The following is a 20,031-nucleotide window of genomic DNA, read 5'->3' on the forward strand; positions in this document are numbered from 1 at the left end:
TGATGTTATAGCGGGAGACCAGGTTAGCAGGATTGCCCGAACAGCCATATCTTCAAGGCCTTTCTGAAGCCCAGTAGGTTGTCACAGCTCCTGGTTGAGAGTGGGAGGGAATTCCAGAGCCTGGATGCCAGGTAAGAGAACCTGCAGCCACCCTGCCTTTTCAATTTGATGGTGAGAATGGTGAGTAAATGGAGGTGGGCTGATCGAAGATTGCGCCTAGGGACGTGCTTAGTGATCAGGTTACTAAGAAATTTTGGCTGTTACAGAGCAACGCTTTGAAGACTAGGCAGCCTGTCTTAAAAGCAGCACATTGCGCTATGGCAACCAATGGAGTTTTGACAGCAAGGGCCTAGCCGATTGCTATCTCAGCTGTTTGTGAATAAGTCTCCCCGCCTGATTCTGAATCATTTGAAGGCGGATAAGCAAACCCTGGGATAGACCAGTGTAAAGAGAGTTTGAGAAATCTAGGCGTGAGAGCACCAGCGCTATTACCACCTGGACCAGGGCTGAATGGGACAGCAGGTGAGCGATCTTCCTAATTTTATGCAATTGGAAGACACTGGTAGAAACCACAGACCCCACGTGTCCTCTAAATGAGAGATCAGCATATATGGTCACCCCTTAACTTTTCACTGATAGAGAAGGGGTGGGAGGGAGCCTAATTCACTTGGCCAGTAGTGAGGTCCCCAGCAAACAGAGCTCTTCCCAGGCAACACCAGTTCCGTCTTGCCCGGGTTGAGCTTCAGCTGATTAAGATCCATCCAATGTTAGATGAGAAACATTGTGGATTGGAATTCAGCGGCGGCATTGGGGGAATCCAGAGGGAAAACAAGCTGGAGGTCGTCAGCGTAGTTAAAGACGGTTATTCCTCTGGCTTTGAGTGAATGAATCAGAGGCCTGATATAAAGATTGAACAACAATGGGGAAAGGGACAAGCCATGCGGGACCCCACAGGAAGTGGACAAATTGGGAGCAGTGAAGGCACCAAGACGTACTGCTTTGGTTCTGCCTGTGAGAAAGGACTTTTTCCACTTAAAGCCGGGGCCATGTATACCTGGTTGTTCGACACGGTGCAACAAGATATTATGGTCGACCGTGCCAAACGCCGCCGACAAGTCCAGGAGCACAAGTGCCTGAGTGGTCCCTATGTCAGCATTTTCTCTCAGTGTGTCCATTACCCCCAGAATAACTGACTCCGTCTAGTGAGCAGGCCAGAATCCGGCTTGATTAGGCTCTAGGTAATCTGATTTTTTGATGACATTAGAGAGGCACCTAGCCACGTGGGCCTCCAAGATTTTCGGCAGAAAAGGAAGGAGGGGAATAGGGTGGTAGTTAGAGGAATTTGAGGGATCTGCCCGTGGTTTCTTTAGGAGAGGAACTAACGTAGCGTTTTTGAAAGCGCTATGTACTTCGCCCTTGCTGAGGGATTCATTGAGGAAAGGGGGGATACTGTGTGGTAAGGCCGAGAAGGTATCCCTCAGAACAGAGGGAGGGCAGCAGTCCTTGGGAGGGCCTGACTTGACACAGGACATTAGCTCTAATAGAATGTTAGGACATATAGCTATGAAATGGTTCATAGTGGATGAGTTACTGGAGATGTCATCTAGAGACTCCGTGTGGGCAGTGGAGGGAATGCTGGCCCTGATGATTTCGATTTTTTCCACAAGGAATTTATTCAAGGAGTTGCACAGCTCTTGGGTGGGGTCCTGACTAGGTGAGAGTCTACCATCACTGCTAAGGTCATTTACAATCCTAAAAATGTCTCTAGGTTTGTTATGGGCAGTGAGTATTCTCGCTGAGAAATAAGCAACTTTAGCGGTCAGTATGGATTTCTTATAATCCTTGCGAGCTGACAAACAGAACTGTCTATCTTCACTGGTGTAACAGTGCCTCCATTTCATCTCTAATTGGCGGAGCATACGTTTTTGAACTTTAAGTTCACTGGTGAACCATTTGTGGGCATCAGAATACCTGCCACGCAAGAATTTAATAACGGTTGGCGTGTGTGTCACTGGCCGCCAATAGCCAGTTCGCGATCTCTTTTTCCTTTGAGTCGACATTAGAGTAGGAATTAACGGTGGGAAGGGAACTGGCTAAGGAGTTAATGAATCCCTGGGTATCAAGTGTTCTCCACTTTCTTGTCAGACCTCCCGCCACCTTGGGAGTCTTAGCCCTGCCAATAAAGGTGGCTGTGAATTCAATCAGATGGTGATCAGACCATATACAGGGAGAGATTAATGGTAGTGAGAGTTCTATGTTGTGAAACCAAATTTGGTCAAGGGTATGACCCTTGGTGTGGGTAGGGGCGGTAAGATGTTGGGCCAGATTTAAATTAGAAAGCAGTTCAGAAAGTTCTGCTGCCTGAGACCCACCGCATGCATTGCTGAACTAATAATTTAGGTCCCCAATAAGCGGGATTCTGGCATGGTTCATGATGAGGTTCGCCGTCTGTTCACTAAGGGAGAGGGGGAAGGAAGGCTTGGACTTAGCACCAGTGCCAGTGATCCAGAGTAGGTATCAAGATTGATGACTATGTTTTCTACTTCTGGCAGAACCAGAGAGGTCAGCATGAAAAACGTATGGTTTTTGTGTATGATGGCAGCAACTCCCCCGCCCAATTGGTGCTTCACCATGGAAAGGGTATTAAGATACACAACCCGGAGAGTGGTCGAGTTACCTGTGGTGGGGCCAGCAGTTGGGGAAGAGGAGGGAATCAAGGAGGATGGGCTGAAATATCCCACTTGATCCCCCTCCCCAAGCGCCTTGAGACCCTCTGGGTGAGTAGTGCACTATATAAATTCTTGAACTTGAACTTAAGCTGAAATGCGATCATAGACATCATGCTCTAGCAAAGCTTGAGATTGCTCTAGCGATCTGAGTGCCATCGAGGAATAAATGATGGTTTGGCCAGGGTTCATGACCACTTGGCCCATTTGGGCGTGGACGGGTGCAGACGGGCTTGCCTTTTGGGGTGCCTTCGGCGCGCCTGCTGCACGCGTCCGCTGCTCTTCCGCATGTTGGTATGTATATAAGCCCAGGCCCTGCCTCCACACTGCACCCTGTCCCAGCCGACTGGCTGAGGCCTCTGGGAGGAGAGCTGTGAGTGCGTCAGCTCAGGGACAATAGTACAATTCACAATTTAAAATATCAACGCGATTCGGGTGATTTAAAACAGATTCTAAGGCAGCTATTCAGATTCTACATAAAGCGCTATCTGACGTGATCTGCACAGCAACAAACATACAATTGCCCGTTACCCGTGCTGCAGCCAGATTTAAATTCCCGGCCCCGCCTCCATGCTCCACCCCATATCGGCCAATTGGCTGAGGCCTCTGGGAGGGGAGCAGTGAGTGCGTCAGCTCAGGGACAATAGTACAATTCACAATTTAAAATATCAACGCAATTTGGGTGATTTAAAACAGATTCTAAGGCAGCTATTCCGATTCTACATAAAAACGCTATCAGAAATGGTCCACGCAGAAACAAACATACAATTAACCGTTACCCGCTCTGCAGTCAGATTTAAATACCTGGCCACGCCTCCACGCTCCACCCCCTACCGGCCGATTGGCTGAGGCCTCTGGTATGGGAGCTGTGAGTGCGTCAGCTCAGGGACAATAGTACAATTCACAATTTAAAATATCAATGCGATTCAGGTGATTTAAAACAGATTATAAGGCAACTATTCAGATTCTACATAAAGCGCTATCTGACGTGATCTGCACAGCAACAAACATACAATTGCCCGTTACCCGTGCTGCAGCCATATTTAAATGCCCGGCCCCGCCTCCATGCTCCACCCCATATCGGCCAATTGGCTGAGGCCTCTGGGAGGGGAGCAGTGAGTGCGTCAGCTCAGGGACAATAGTACAATTCACAATTTAAAATATCAACGCAATTTGGGTGATTTAAAACAGATTATAAGGCAACTATTCAGATTCTACATAAAGCGCTATCTGACTTGGTTCGCGCAGCAACAAACATACAAGACCTAGGCCTACAGGGCCTAAGAATCCCCAGACTGTTTCAGGCAACAGGTTTATCCTGGTTCTAGTGGATCATGCATCAAGGTACCCAGAAGCCATCCCTCTGAGGACTTCAATTGACACTTACACTTAAATAGGCAGTGGCCTCTCAGCCACATAAAGGGCTGATTACCCCCTGCAGATAGCCTGGAGTCAAGTCTGGGAATAAAGGACTTCTGTGCACTTCAAAGACACTTCTTTGAAGACCCCTACATCTCAAAGGCAATACTGGGTATAAGTACTGGGTCTCTGACCCCCCCAAAACAGTCACTTCTGCACCTGTAAAAGAACCTCTATCAGAAGGACTGCTATGCTGCTATAAGGACTGTCACTGTGCTTGACTGCTGCCCTAGATGGATGTTTTTCTGCTTTGCTCTCCTGCTGTCTTCTGCTCTCTGACCTAGCAGAAGGTGAGCAGGACTCTGCCTTGAACCTAGATTGATCACCAAGGGATTGTTAGCCTTCCTCCTATTGCTTGAGACTAAGAGATATCAAAGTCTCTACACCTGCTCCTGTGCCTGGTCGATTGGAAATTGACCTAGATACTTAATCCAGAGAATTTATTGCATTTCCAGTCTGGGTGTAGCAGAACCGATGCATCGATCGGCGCCTTTAGACCCCTAGGGGTTAGTAGCCTTGCTTTACAAGCATTTGATTGATTAATTGACTGATTTGGGGAGCAGAATCTGCACATCGAAACTGGGAATCATCGCCACATCAGTGTGGAGAAATCTACGCATCCCCTCGACTGCACAGAGAAACCCTGTGTCTCACACTTGGAAGCAAGGCATGCCAGCTTTGGCACTTGGTTTTCAGAAATGACGCATTGCCACCAATGCAAATAGAAAATCGACAGATCTCCTTGCAGCGGGATTGACATTGACGCATTATTTGTCTACATCCCACATCTTGCTGTTGCAATCAAGATCAAGGTACCTTGTTCACCGGTCCTGCGTGGCTCCTGCACCCGGCCTGTGCTTCATCAAGAGTGGCTGAAAGTTTGAATTTGCCCCTGTCCAGCACAACCACATAACGCCGATTTGCGCTTCTTGCTTCTAAGCCCTAAGAACATAATTCATATATCGATTTCTACTTATTGGATGTTTGCTGTTTTTCTCTTGATTTAATTTTACAATTATTGTCCGTTTTTCTAACCTGGTGTGGAGTCTTTTTGCAGTGTTTTCATTGTGTTACTGTGTGTTGTGTTGCACAAATACTTTACACATTGCCACTTTAGATTAGCCTGACTGTTCTGTGCCATACTACCAGAGGGAAAGCACAGGTTATATTTTTGTGTGTATCTGACTTACCCTGAGTAAGATTATGATTCCTGCTTACACAAGGTGCATACCTCTGTCAACCAAAAACCCATTTTCTAACAGTACGTTATTCATATCTGCCCCACAGCAGGTGTCCTCGCCCCTTTTCTTGTCCAAAGAGAGAGCCGGTGGGGGCTGGCTGGGACATGTGCAACATCAAATTGTTATAACAGACCTAACATCCCTATAGCTCAAAATCACAATGATAACTTGAGCCTCCTAAATCCCGCCAGTGAAAAGAACTGCATTAATTGTACTTAACTTTGAGAATTTCTATATATTGTGATTTAGTGCTCTTGAGGGATGGACCAGGTCGTGAGCACAACCAGTACATACCAAGTAGAACAGACACATAACTCTGAAATATCAATGTGTCACATTCAATAAATCAGTTACACCTACAAGAATGTGGCCTCTGCATGCCATCCTGTACTCTTTAAATATAGGTGCTTGGTCTGTCAGAACAGTGGAGTTGCAGCTCCGGAGGGGTGAAGCTTGAGGTAAGGCAAGAAACATTTCCTTTCTATTCATATTAATTACAGCAGGTTAGGTAGTGCCAAACTGTGGTAAATATTAGTGAAAACGGACGACTATGAATTTTGTTTGTTAAGTAACAGAGTCCCCTTAAGTTAGAAGAGTGGTTATATTACTAAGTAGATACATCAAGGTGACAAGTGCCTTTCACATCTAGGTTAAATGTATAAAATGGCAAAGGTGAGCACTCTGGTGAACTCTGGTCAAGGACTGACTCTACAAGTGCACAATCTACTACCCAACCATCCCCCGTAGGGATCCTTTTGCTTTGAGGGCGTGTGGAAGATGCAGGCATGGTGCAAGTACGTTAGATGCTCCATGTAAAATACCATGTTGCACCAGAGTGCGACCCTTTTAGTAAGAATAATATTGGTTTCGGGAATTTCGTGCTACTTGTATTTAATGCACATAGTGATGTTACCCTGAGACTCTCGCTGGCCCTGGGAACACCTGAGGAGAGCAGGAACCTATGCTGATGTATGTTGCTGCCTGGGTCCTTTCCAATATGTTCATCCAGAGCAGAGTGACAGCCTTTTAAGTAAGCCGGGCTGTACTTTCTTTACCCAGGGGCCATACTACATGAGCCCCCTCGCGGCCATCGCACGCCAACACAACCTCAACATCATCTCCTACGCTGACGACACCCAGCTGATCCTCTCCCTGACCAACGACCCCGCCAGAGCCAACCTTCACGGAGGGATGAAAGACGTAGCCGAGTGGATGACGACCAGCCGCCTGAAACTGAACTCAGACAAGACGGAAGTCCTCATCCTGGGTTCCTCGCCCTCCGCCTGGGACGACTCCTGGTGGCCCCCCGCCCTGGGCACCGCACCCAAACCGACAGACCACGCACGCAACCTGGGCTTCATCTTGGACTCCTCCCTCACCATGACCAGACAAGTCAACGCCGTCTCCTCGTCATGCTTCAACATCCTGCGCATGCTACGGAAGATCTTCCGGTGGATCCCCACCGAGACCAGGAAGACGGTCACCCAGGCCCTCGTCACCAGCCGACTGGACTACAGCAACGCCCTCTACGCCGGAACCACCGCCAAGCTCCAGAAGAGACTCCAGCGGATCCAGAACGCCTCAGCCAGACTCATCCTCGACATCCCACGACACAGCCACATCTCCGGACATCTGAGAGACCTGCACTGGCTCCCCGTCAACAAAAGAATCACCTTCCGTCTCCTCACCCACGCACACAAAGCCCTACACGATCAAGGCCCGAGCTACCTCAACAACCGCATCAACTTCTACGCTCCCAAACGCCATCTCCGATCAGCCAGTCACGCCCTCGCCGCCGTCCCCCGCATCCGAAGAACGACAACAGGAGGAAGGTCCTTCTCCTACCTGGCCGCCAGGACCTGGAACTCCCTCCCGACCAACCTGCGCCTGACCCAGGACCACCTCTCCTTCAGGAAGAAGCTCAAGACCTGGCTGTTCGAGCAGTAGCAGCACCCCCCCCCCAAGCGCCTTGAGACCCTCCGGGTAAGTAGTGCGCTCTATAAATGTCTTTGATTGATTGATTGATTGATACTGAGAGCACACTGAGCGGAGTGTGCAGTGTCAGTGGCGTCAGATTTTGAATTTTCTACCCCCTATTTGTCAGTAGTGAATGGAACATTTACAGATTTTACTCGGAGCCATGACTGGGTGGAAATGCTGTGAAAGCCAATCCAGCACTGCCATTCCCCTGAGGAGTAGGGTTTAGGACTAAAGGGCACGTTTACATTGAGAGTAAGATTTGAACCAGGTGTAGGGTAGAGTGCGGTATGTTGGCATTCTACACTGAAGCAAGCCATCTCATTTCCACCCCCTTGGATGACAGGTTCCATATATATTCCCTACCTTGTCTGTGTTTTTTGAAGTAGGCACCAGTGTGTGCCAACACATTATTTCATGGTCTAGTTCACCTGCCAGCGCTTTTTTGGGTAAGTATTATCGGAAAATCCGGAATCCATGTCACCTGATAGTATTTTCTGTGTGTACTTAATTGATAAATTATGGGCCATATGTATCAACATTCCCTTTTGCGATTCCTAAATAGCGATATTTAAGGAATCGCGATTTAGATATCGCAAAATGGTATGTATGTAGAAATTCGCTTTTTTTCAGCGATTTCTAAAAATTCCTTAATTGCGATTAGCAAATTGCTAATCGCAATTAAGGAATAATTTCCCATTCATTTCTATGGGCCAGGAGGCCCATAGGAATGAATGTGAAATGATTCTCAATTTGCGATTTGCAATTTGCTAATCGCAAATTGAGAATAATTACAAGGGTGCAGGGGTGTCTCAAGAACACCCTGCTGCACCCCTGAAAATGACATGTGTGCGCATATGGCGCACATACATGCCCTAAGGGCATGTATGAGCGTCACATGGCACCTTTACAAATTGCATAAAGTGCATTTGTAAAAGAAATAGCAAATTACCACCAACTACAAGTTGGTGGTAATTTGCGATTCCTTAAGGGCTTTTTTGATTTTTTTTTTCTTCATACATTGCATTTAAGGAATTGCAAAATTTGCGATTCCCTAAATGCAATCGCAAAATCAGGAATGGCAAATTTTACGATTCCTTATTTTGCACCCAAATTCTTTCATACATACCATTTGGCGAAAATGGGTTCGTAAACGCCGAAATTCAGCGAATTTCGGTGTTTGCGAACCCATTTGGCCTTGATACATATGGCCCTATATTTAAAATGTGTCTGCCTTTGTTTTTTACTTAAGCATTTTAATTGCAATTTGTGGTATGTCCCTTTCTAACTTGTGAGGAGGATTGTCCCACAGGAAATTGTAGGAAGCATGAAAGTAATTATTCTTGTACATTGATTGAGAACATCGACAAGTCTGATAACAGTTCACTCACATTTGCCCTTCAATCTATTCAAATACAGCAGCATAAACTTTTGTTGTAGTTAGATGTTGCTCCTGAGAAAAAATGAAATAGTAATTTTTATAACGTTCTTACCCAGATAAATTGCAATGTAGTATATTTGGAAATTGTAATCATTTTAATTACTTAATGGATGATTTATGACAAGCCAGATCTAGAAGAGCATCTGTACATATCATAAAAGTAATCACCAGTTAGAATTAACAATCAAAAACTCTTTTTATGATCCATCACAAAATCTATGATTCTGATCCTTGGAACTGAGAATTTAGCCTGAGTGGAAGAGCGAAAAGAGTGTGATGGTATATAAGGATGGAAAATGGCCTTTAAATATATAGGGAAACTACCAGACTTGACTTTAAACATATAGCACATGGCTTTGAATTTCACACGATTCTCAACCCTGAGGCAATGAAGATCACGGAGAGAGCTTGAGACAGAGGCCATTCTTTTTTTTTTATATATATTTTATTTTTTCCCCCTTTTTCTCAATATACACATTGTATTACATATCATACATTTGTACATTGTCCAAACAACTTTATATTCATAATTTACATTATCTGGTTTGAGATTAAACAGTACAAAATAAAATAAAGCACAAGTTAAGCAGCAAATAAAAGAAAAATTTGATAGAACCTATATTTCATATTATGTTACATTATCCTGCAGTGCCATACTCTCTTTCCATTTCGCTATTGGTTTCCGGGTTTTTAACCCTAGCCTTCTTCTCCTTTTCCCCTTGCGTGCATATATTGCTTTCTCAAGGTTGTAGCTAGCTAATAAGTTTGCCAGCCATATTTGCATTCCCGGGGGTGTCTTATCTAACCATGCTCTTGCTATTGTCAGTCTCAGGACTGCGGTGGCCATAAACATAAATTCCTTGTGGTCAGGTCCATCCTGATTATCTCTCCCGAACAGAATCCTCATAGGTGTCAATTGTATTCGTATTCCAAGTGTATTACCAAGAAAATCTTCCACATTTTTAATCAAGGTGTACAGCTGGGGGCAGGTAGCAAACATATGAATTATATCTGCGTCCCCTGCATTGCATCGGGGGCAGGTGATGCCAGTGGAGCCTCCCCATTTAGCTATTCTAGCGGGGGTGTGATACAATGAGAATAGAGTCTTGTAGTGCTGCGAATGCAGGGGACCCGAGCACAAGATAGTACGACCCATGTCCAAGGATTCTTGAAAGCTTCCAGGCTCCCCCCCAGTTTTTCAACCCACTTATTACTAACTTTTTCCATATCATCTATCTTCCCTTTTGCTAGACAAGCATAAAAGGATCTAATTGTACAGTCCCCTCCTAGTTTTACTTTCTCCAGTACTTCATTACTGTTAAACCCCACGCTACCACCCTGTTTACGACATAGAAAACTCCTTACCTGTAGGTATTTAAAGAAATCCTTTCTCTCAATACCATACTTGAGGGTGAGGTCTACAAACTGGACTATCCCCTCCTCATCCATTAAATCTCCAATCTGTGCTATCCCTTTTTGTGCCCATCTCGCCATTGTCGAATCAGCGAATACTTCCGCAGGGAAGGATTTATTCTTATAAAGCCTGATATATCTATTATATCTTCCCAGCCCCATTTTTTTAGGAAGGCATTCCAAATTCTATATGCTGCCACTACAGTCTTGAATCTGGTCCTTTTGTGGTATCCAAACTCAACCCTATTTAAGAAATTATTTTCTGCCTCTGCCCACAATACTATAGAGTAGACTTCCGTGGACATGGTCGTAACCCCTGTGTCGAGTCCCCCACCCCCAATTAGCCCCTGCATATACTGTAGTGCTGCAGCCATTTGATAGAGCCTAAAATCAGCGGCCCCCCATCCCCCTCTTTCTCTTGGGAGAGTCATATATCTGTAGGCCCGCCTGGTTTTCCCATGCGCCCAGATAAACCTATTCAGTACACTCTCTAGCAAATTAAACCACTTGACTTTAAAAACCAAAGGGATAGGCAGTTGTGAAAAAAAAAAAACCAAAGGGATAGAACGAAAAAAATATAAAAATTTGGGCAAGATCAGCATTTTAATCACATTAGTACACCCCATGAGAGAGAGATGTAGATTATTCATCCTATCTAGGTCTCTCTTAACCTTATCGATCAGAGGAGTAAAATTCATTTCTACAACCTTATCCAGGTCCGCCATTAATGGGACCCCTAAATACACTGCTGAATTAACCACCCTATTATCGTCACCTATAGTATACATATTTTTTATAATCTGCATTTTTGATCTGTTTAGACTGTACCCCGATATCTGTCCCAACACCCGGGCCTCTGCCTCAACCTCCTTTATAGCTAGAGTGGGGTTCGTGGTTAGTATAGCTACATCGTCTGCATAGGCTAAGGTCTTCACCATGCAGCTGTTAACCCTCATTGGTGGTATCTCCTGATTAGCTTCGAATCGCCGCAATAGCGGTTCAAGATATAGCGCAAAAAGGAGGGGAGAGGAGGGACATCCCTGCCTGGTCCCCCTAGCAATTTTTACTGCATCTGACAATCCTCCATTCACTCTAATTCTCGCAGTTGGGGTGCTGTAGAGTACCTGTATGGCTTTTATAAAAGGTTCCCCCATCCCACACCCCCTAATAACCTGCCAAAGGTAGTCCCAGGAGACCCTGTTGAATGCCTTCTCAGCGTCTAGGAAAAGTGCTGCGACAGGATCCCCTAGGATACCTGCAGAGTCGAACATAGTAACAACGGTCCTAACGTGCTGCGTTGTCCCTTTTCCAGGAATGAATCCATGCTGTATGGGGGTTACCAACTGCTTGATGATCATTATTGTAATTGGTCTATATGACCCTGGTACTTCTGGCGGCTTCCCCTTTTTTAAAATTACAATTATATCAGCCCCTCCCCATGATTCCGGGCTGGATTCCCCTAATTGCGCTTGTTGCATTATTAGGAACATATTTGCCAAGAGCACGTTTTTAAATATTTGGTCAAATTCAAGTGGGATTTGGTCTGGCCCTGCTGCTTTACCTACTGGTAAGCTACCAAGGGCCTCATTAAGTTCTTCCAACTGTAAGGGTCCATCTAATGTCTCCCTATCTTCTTCGGACATTATTGGAGGAGAGATATTCCTTAAATATTTTTCAACCTCTAGCGAGCTCACTGGATCCTCTGGGGTATACAAATCTGCATAAAACTTTCTAAACACTTCCCTTATTAGATTAGGATCCATAACCATATTCCCCTGTGCATCCATAATTTCTTTTATTCCAGTTGCAGCCGCTCTCTGCCTAGTTCTAATTGCCAGCACTCGCCCTACCTTCTCGCTAAGTTCATACGTCTTTTCCTTCTTTGTCAGGAAATTATCTGCAGCTTGCCTAGCCAGCCCTTCCACCGCTTCAGCTTTTAGAGCTATGATTTTAAGCAGGTGTTCTTCTAAAGGTAGATTTTGTACTATGGCCCTACTTAGATTTCTTTCCTCTCTTAATATACTCTGGCCCAATCAGCTCTCCATTATCTCTTTCTCTCTTTTGCCTTCCCAAAACTGAACTAATTGTTTCTCCCCGTACTCCTGCCTTGAAAGTGTCCCAGACCACTCCTGGAGCTGCTGTCCCCCTATTAATATCCCAAAAGCATTTAATCCAGGCTGTCATATGCTCCCTATATACAGGATCCTTTAACAGGCCTCTCTCGAAAGTCCACTGTGAGGGTGTTCTTGGTGTTTGGTTAATTTTAAAAGTGAGAATCACCGGGCTGTGGTCTGATATCACCCTAGGTAGCTTCTCCACTTGAGACCCAGGGAGTAAAGATTTAGATATCAGAAAGTAATCAAGTCTGACCATTACTTTATGTGGGGCGGGGAAGAAGGTGCTTCCATCTAAATGGGGATGTAACTTTACCCACGGATCCACCAGGGCAATGTGTGTGACCATAGCAGCTAATGCCCTATGTACTTTCCTCTTCCTACCCCGGTATATCGCACCTGGACGTGTAAATGAGCTCTCTAGATCATGTATGTTAAAATCCCCACAACATACTATGGGCTCAGGCCACTGGGCTAGCTCTGTATCAAGGAACTGAAATACATCTGGATCGTCTTCCATAGACCCATAAATTGTAACAAGGGTTAGTTTCTGACCCCTAAAACATACTTCCAGAATGACCCATCTACCCCATTGATCTTCCTTCTTCTTCCCTACAGTCACATCCCTTTGCCTGCCCAAGACTGCTACACCTCTAGTCCTAGTCCCCTGTTTAGTGCTTGCTAACACCTTAAACCCTAGTTGCTCCAAGAGATATGTCTTGCTCGATTCTATATGGGTCTCTTGAAGGCATATCAAGTCCAGTCGCATAGTTTTTAGGTACGCTGCAACTCTCATCCTCTTACTCATCTCATTGAGACCATATACATTAATTGATGCTATCCTGTACGCCATATCGCTAGTATTGGTAGATGTGACCAAAGATGAACATTATTTAATATCATCAAACCAGTTTCTGTACATTCAGTGTATCCTAAATAAGTAACAATGTGCCAAGTCTTATAGTGTAAAAAAAAAAGATTGTTGCTGTTCCCCCCCCTGCACCCAACCCCTCCCCCTCCTCCCCTGCACTGCCCACCCACCCCCCTCCCCTTTACAGGCAAATAGGTCAGCAGACCTATGTGTGCCCGCCTTAGGTTGTGCTAGCCGCATCCCTCTCCCGCTAAGTGCATTAACTTTGCTGTGTTACCCTTTTACCCCTAGGCCCTTTGTCCGTATTCAGGTGACAGTATTATGTGTGCAGATATCCATGTCTCCTAACCCCCCTTCTGCTTCCTCATTTCCTCCGAGAATAACTCGGCTTTAATCTCAGAAGTGAACATCCAGGCTTTCCCCCTCACAACTACTTTAAGCCTAGCAGGGTACAATAAATAAGCTTCCAGGCCTAAAGACTGAAAGGGAGCGATCATCTGCCTTAACTTCCATCTCCTCTCTACGGTAATATGACAGAAGTCAGGCCTGGCAAAGAAAGTAGTGCCTTCAAAAGTCCTCCTGCTGTCTGGCCTTGCCTTACTAATAATCTCTTCTCTGAGCAAGAAGTTCCCAATGTACACTAATATCGCCCTCGGGTGGTTTTGCTGGCCATCCCTCCCTGCTCCTCCTGTGGCCCGGGCTTTGTTCATTGTGAATGGGAACCTATGCACCCTCTGTATTTCTGTTTCCCACTGCCACTGGGATTCTGGAAAGGCCCCCTTCAAGAGATTTATCACAAACTGTCTAACCTCCTGTCCTTCTGACCCTTCCGCCACGCCCAGCAGTCTGACGTTGTTCCTCCTCTGTCTATTTTCAAAATCCTCCATCTTCCAGCGCATATCCTTAGCCATTTTTTCCTGCTCTGTCTTAAATGATTGCCAGCTCCCAACATCATCTTCGAGTTTGCCGGTGCGCTCCTCAACCTCTGTTACTCGATCCACAAGTTAATCATATAGTTTATTAACCTTCCTTAAGCTGCTCTGAATTTTCTTTGAGGCCAGTCTCGCTCTGCGGCTTTCTGCCCTTGCTTCGCTTTGCATCTGCTTAAGGGTGGTAAACAAAGTATGAAAGGGATCCCGTTGGGGAGGTGTAGAGCCAGCTGCCGCTCCCTCAGCAGTGGTGCCGGGATTGTCATCCTTCTGGTATACTTGCTAGGTCGTAGAGTAATCCCACAGTAGCCGCTTCTCTAAGTGTCTAGGTGAGTCAGTGTTCTGTCTCCTTAATTTTGCATGTCTCTTCTTCATTGTGGATTCTTTCCCTGATGTACTAATGCCTGACTCAGTTCCTTCCTCATTATCCTCCTCTGTATTGGACTCTGATGAAAGTGCTGACCCCGAGTCCTCATTTACTGAGTAAAACTCTCCTTCCCCCTCTAGAGAGGTACAGTCCCCTCCTCCCTGGGGGTGCCTGCTGGTGTTTGCTTCCCCTAAGAAGTTCCGGTTTGCTAAGCTGTCCCTGCTGCCCCAGGTGCTGACCATTCTCCTAGAGGCATTCATCTCTTCCTCTACAAGCATTAGAGCTCCCAGCATGTCAACAGTCGTGCCTCCTGTATTCCCCATACCAGTAGCTAGACCCCCTCCGGGCCCCCATTACCTCCAGCTTTAGTCTCATTTGGTCGCTCACCTCCAGCGTGTAATCCGCCTACCGCATGTATCTGCGCTTCTGCAGTGTTCTGTTTCACTTTCGGCGCCGGCTCAGTTCGTTGCCTAGCAGCCAGACTCTCTGAGCCTTCGCCGTCAAGTACGTCCTCGAGGACGTTTCCCGAGGCCACAATGACAGCGTTTCGAGAAGGGGATCTGGTATCTCGGGGATCTTCGCTGACAGGATCTCTGTCATGGTAGGTTGCCGCATTCCCGTGTCCCGATTCCTATTCTCATCTCCTTTCCCGGGGTTGACCTTGTTCGCGTTGCAAGCCTCCGCTGTGTTTCCACTGCTATTTTTAGAAACCATGCTCGGTTTCCATGTGTCTCCTTTCTTCACTTTCTCCGGCGGAGGGGGGGGAAATGCTTTCCTGATCGCCCCGGTGTTCTTCCCTACGGGAGTGTCTATTTTTAGAATAGCAGCTGTTCCTGTCTTCGCTGCTGCTGGAGGGTCCGATATCTTTTTTCCTTTCTAGCCCGCCTTCTCCTCATTTACAGCACGGGCGGGTATTTTAGGAGCCATGGGTTGTCCGCCTAGAGCTCTCGCAATTGCCTTCTTAACCCAGATCCAGACCTGACTGATCCGAAGTACTTGCTTCTTGATGTGCAGAGCTTTAGGTATCCCTTTATACCGCCACCGTCCGATCTCCATCAGGGGTATTTTCACGGGTAGCACAGCATCTTACTCATCGATCCATTCATCTAGTGCAGGAGAGGGAAAAGATGCGACCTCTCAGCACAACGTTGCAGCGGCCATCTTGCCCCGACAGAGCACATTCTAGGGGTCTGACAGAGCAATCTGGCCCGCGCAATTCTGCACCACTTGAATCTGCGTATCACAGCCTTATTGACACCTAAATACAGGATGTTGCCGTAAACCAGTCTAGATGTAATTAGAGCCTGGACTACAGTTCTTTGAGTGGAACTTGATAACATCCAAAGGGTTTTTCTAAGCCATTTAAGGATTGCAAAGCAGGTAGATGCCACCTTTACTGCTTGCTGTTTCATTGACAGTTGGTCATCAATGATAATACCCAGATTGCGAACATGAGTAGTGGGTAGAGGGAGAATTCCCATTTCAGATGGCCAGTGCTAGGGTCCCCAAATGTCCTTGTTATTTCCCAAAATCAGTACCTCCGTTTCTTCGCCATTGAGTTTTAGAGAATTGGCTTGCATCCATCCACCAATTATTCCTCAGACCCGTCTGAAGAGATGATGTCTTAGATGCCCTGTCCACAGAAAAGGAGAACATTATTTCGGTATCAACATAGACATTAAACAATAATGGGCTCAAAATGTAGCCCTGTGGAACTCCATAAGGTGAAGAAAATGTTTGATGCAGCCTGAGAAGATAAATCCTGGAACGTGCGATTAGTCAGAAAGTCACCAAGCCAATTAAGGGCTACGTCAAAAATGCCCAATGATCGCAGGACTTTCAGGAACACGGAATGGGACACCGTGTCAAAGGCAGAACTTAAATCCAGCAGTGTAAGTGCCGCAGTATCCCCCGCATCCATATGACCACGCAACATCTCAGTAACTCTGAGGAGTGCCGTTTTGGTTGAAAAGCCTTCCCAGAAGCCTAACGGAGATGGGTGCAGAAACTGTGTGTTGATATGTTTTTCTTGAATTTTGGAATACACTGAAAGCAAGGAAATCGGGCGAAAATTGGACATTTGCGCCTGATCAGCATTTGCTTTTTCAGAAGTAGGAGGACCATAGCATGCTTCCACTCAGCTGGAATGATTGATTCGCGTATGGAGGCATTAAGAAACTCCATAATAACTTTCAAAACAAATAGATTACTTTTCCTCATTACCATAACAGGAAGCTGGTCTCTACGTGAGCCAGATTTAAGGCTGTTTAAAATTTGTTTAAAGGAAGTAACATCTAATAGTGGCCAATTTTCTAGTTTAAAACTAGATTCGGCAGGTTGACCATCCAACTGTTCTGTTCTGCTCAATATTATAGGAATTTTAGTGCCTGGCTGTGGAATATTAGTCTGCTTAACATTGAGAGCTGAATACATTTTTTACACTTTGCAGAGAAAAAACTCGGCCAGATCCTCACATTGTGCTTCGGTAAGTGTAGGGGGGCGGATAGATTACCTGCACCAGACAAATCTTTAACTACTTTTAACAGGGTTTTAGGACTGTTCTGTGCATTATGTATAGTAGTGTTCACATATCCAGCTCTGGCAATGTTACAGAGAGAGTGGTAAGCTCTTATTGCCATTGTATATGCAAGCTTAGATTCAATTGCATAATCCTTCTTCCAGCGTCTTTCAAGCGCTTTACATTTACTTTTTTCCTGCTTTAACCTCTCCGAGTACCAGGGGGCAGGAGGGTGGTAACTGTTCATTTTCTTTGTAGAAAGACGGAGACATATGTCAATGGATTTTGCAATCCAACAATGAAAATTTTCTAGGTCTGCTAAGGAGACCTGGTTAATATCGGGGGCATTATTGGCTAGAAACTGATTAAAAGCTTCCACATTCAGCTTCCCCCAATTCCTACATGGAACTTTACAACCCACGACAGGTGTAAGGTGGATTAGGTAGATCTTGCTTAATTCTAAAACTAGCTAGATAATGGTCTGATCACGTCACTGGGAGAGCTGGGGAACAAACAATCTTTAAGAGATTGGAAAAAATAGGATCTAGTAAATGACCATCTGTGTTGGTGGCACCAGAGTTGTGAAGTAAAATATTCATAGCAGCTAAATCCGAGATCAAAGTGGTGCTTATCCCACAAGTCGGGTCTTCGAAATGGAAGTTTAAATCGCCTAAGATGGTAAAATTGGTAGTATTCAGAAGATCAGGAGCAATCAAATCGGGAAGTGCGCTAGCCCAAGGGTCAGCAGGCCCAGTGGGCCGATAAAGCAAAAGCCCTGAGAAGGTGAACTGGGGATTCAAGGCCAATTCAAATAAGGTGGCCTCACAACCTATAAGGGTTACATCTTCGAATGTGCATGTGTATCGCTTTTTATAAAATAATCACAATTCCACATCCTATTTTATCTTTCCTGTCCTTCTTCATTATTATCTAATTATAGTTTTTATAAGTGTAGAATTAATTTAACTGGCTATGTGTCAAAGAACAAACAGTTTGGGACTGGTTGTACATGAGGCCTTCTTTAACAATCACACTTAAGCCTTCTTAAGGAAATGCTCATAAATCAAGAAGCTGCTGCCTTATCTCACGCCGTCAGCTGGGAAGACTCTGGTCTCTACCCTAGTCTTCTCAAGGATGGATTATGGGAATGCACTTTTCCTTCACACCCAGAAGCGTGTCACAACGAAGCTGCAATCTATTCAGAATGCGGCTGCTAGGATTCTTCTCAACATCCCTCGTCGCATATCTACCACTCTTGGTATTCGTCAGCTTCATTGGCTGAGAGTGGAGAACCGCGTCAAGTTCAAGGCCCTCTGTATTGCTTATAAGGCTGTACATGGCATTGGACCTAGGTTCCTGGTTGAAGCCTTTCAGATGTATACTCCTAGGAGGCAATTAAGATCGGCCAATAACAGTCTCCTCCCGGTGCCACGCACAAGATCGGTCACCTGGGGAGACAGGCGCTTTCTTGTGGCCACTCCAAAACTTTGGAACCTCCTGCCACTAGCCATCAAAACCGCCCCGAACCTGATGAGCTTCCGCAGACTCTTGAAAACATGGCTGTTTAATCAGTAAGAGGATGATTTGATGACAGACTCCAGTTGCTCTACAGCGCCGAGACACCTCAGGGTATTTGTTGCGCTATAAAAGTTGCGTAAATAAATAAATAAAATAAATAACCTCTGATGGACCCAGTAACAGGAGTTAGTGGTATCAGTTACCTCAGGGACACCAGCTACTCAAAGCAGCCAAATTTTAATTAATTAAACAATCAAAGTAATTTTCACTACTCAATGCAGCTTAAATCTAGGTGTAAAAATCCACGGAGGAATGACGAATAACTAGTGGAATTATTTGTCTTGAATATGATATTGATATCAAAAAGGGGGAATAAGGTAGGACGATTTTTAGTGGGGTCCAATAGTACTCGTCCTAGAACGCAGTAAGAAACAATCGGTGTACAAAGTTCCCCAAGGAGAGCTAGAAACTTTTAGCTCAGCCAGTACTCTCTCTCATTCAATTAGACAAGGGGTGATGTGAGGGTCTAGAGTGCATGGTGAAGACCCTTATTGTTGATATCACAGATTTTTTGCCATTCCCAATTCAGATCATGTTTTCTAAACCCCAATGAAGTCCTTCTAGCCGTAATGGTTTTGCAAAGGAGCAGGATTACCGAACCAATTAAAGGGCTACTCATGATGAGGGTCTTAAAGGGAAAAAAGTAACGAATCAGTAGGTGACTCATGTGTGAAGGTTAAAAGTCACAGATATGAACCCCAGCAGAACTGCAACTGCCTTAAATCTATGCAGATTATACACAGATTACCACTGATCTGAGTAATAACAACACTTCTTTCAAATGTCAAAGACAATACAGTTTGTGATGCATGTTAAGTAAATTATGAAATGTCACTATACACTAATTGAGGAAGGAAACAAGACATATTCAATATGTAATAGATATCCTTGTTAGATACTTCTCTTAGCTATCTTGTACATATAACAAGAACAACCCTATAAACCCAAAGGGACCCGGGCAAGTATTATATATACGTACAAGGTGCCGTAGGCATCATTCCTAAGGAGGGAATAACACCACAAATGAGTGACTTTTTCATTTATTCTTATATCATAGAAAATATTTTTCAACTACACCCCACAAATAAGAGGCCTGACACAAGTTTCTTTAGTTGACATATACTCTCAAAACAATTCTCCGTAGTTCTCAGCATATTTTGTACGCAAATTGCAAACGATGCAGTGCTCAAGTAAATGTGACAATAAATAAATGTCTACAAAAAACAAGATGACTGGTTGGATAGAGATGAACTGTCTATTGGAGTTCACATTTTATTTATGGCATACCCTTAGGCGCTTTCTCGTGAGATTGAAATGCGATCGACGGGTCTTGTCGATTAGCAGGATTCCCTGCTCACATGATTGTTGTGATAAATGCCACCCTACTTGACATGTCCTTCTGGACTTAGTCCCAATTATCTCTTTCGCAGCATGCAG

This window comes from Lissotriton vulgaris, chromosome 7, assembly GCF_964263255.1.
Source record: "Lissotriton vulgaris chromosome 7, aLisVul1.2, whole genome shotgun sequence".
Taxonomy (NCBI): Eukaryota; Metazoa; Chordata; class Amphibia; order Caudata; family Salamandridae; genus Lissotriton; species Lissotriton vulgaris.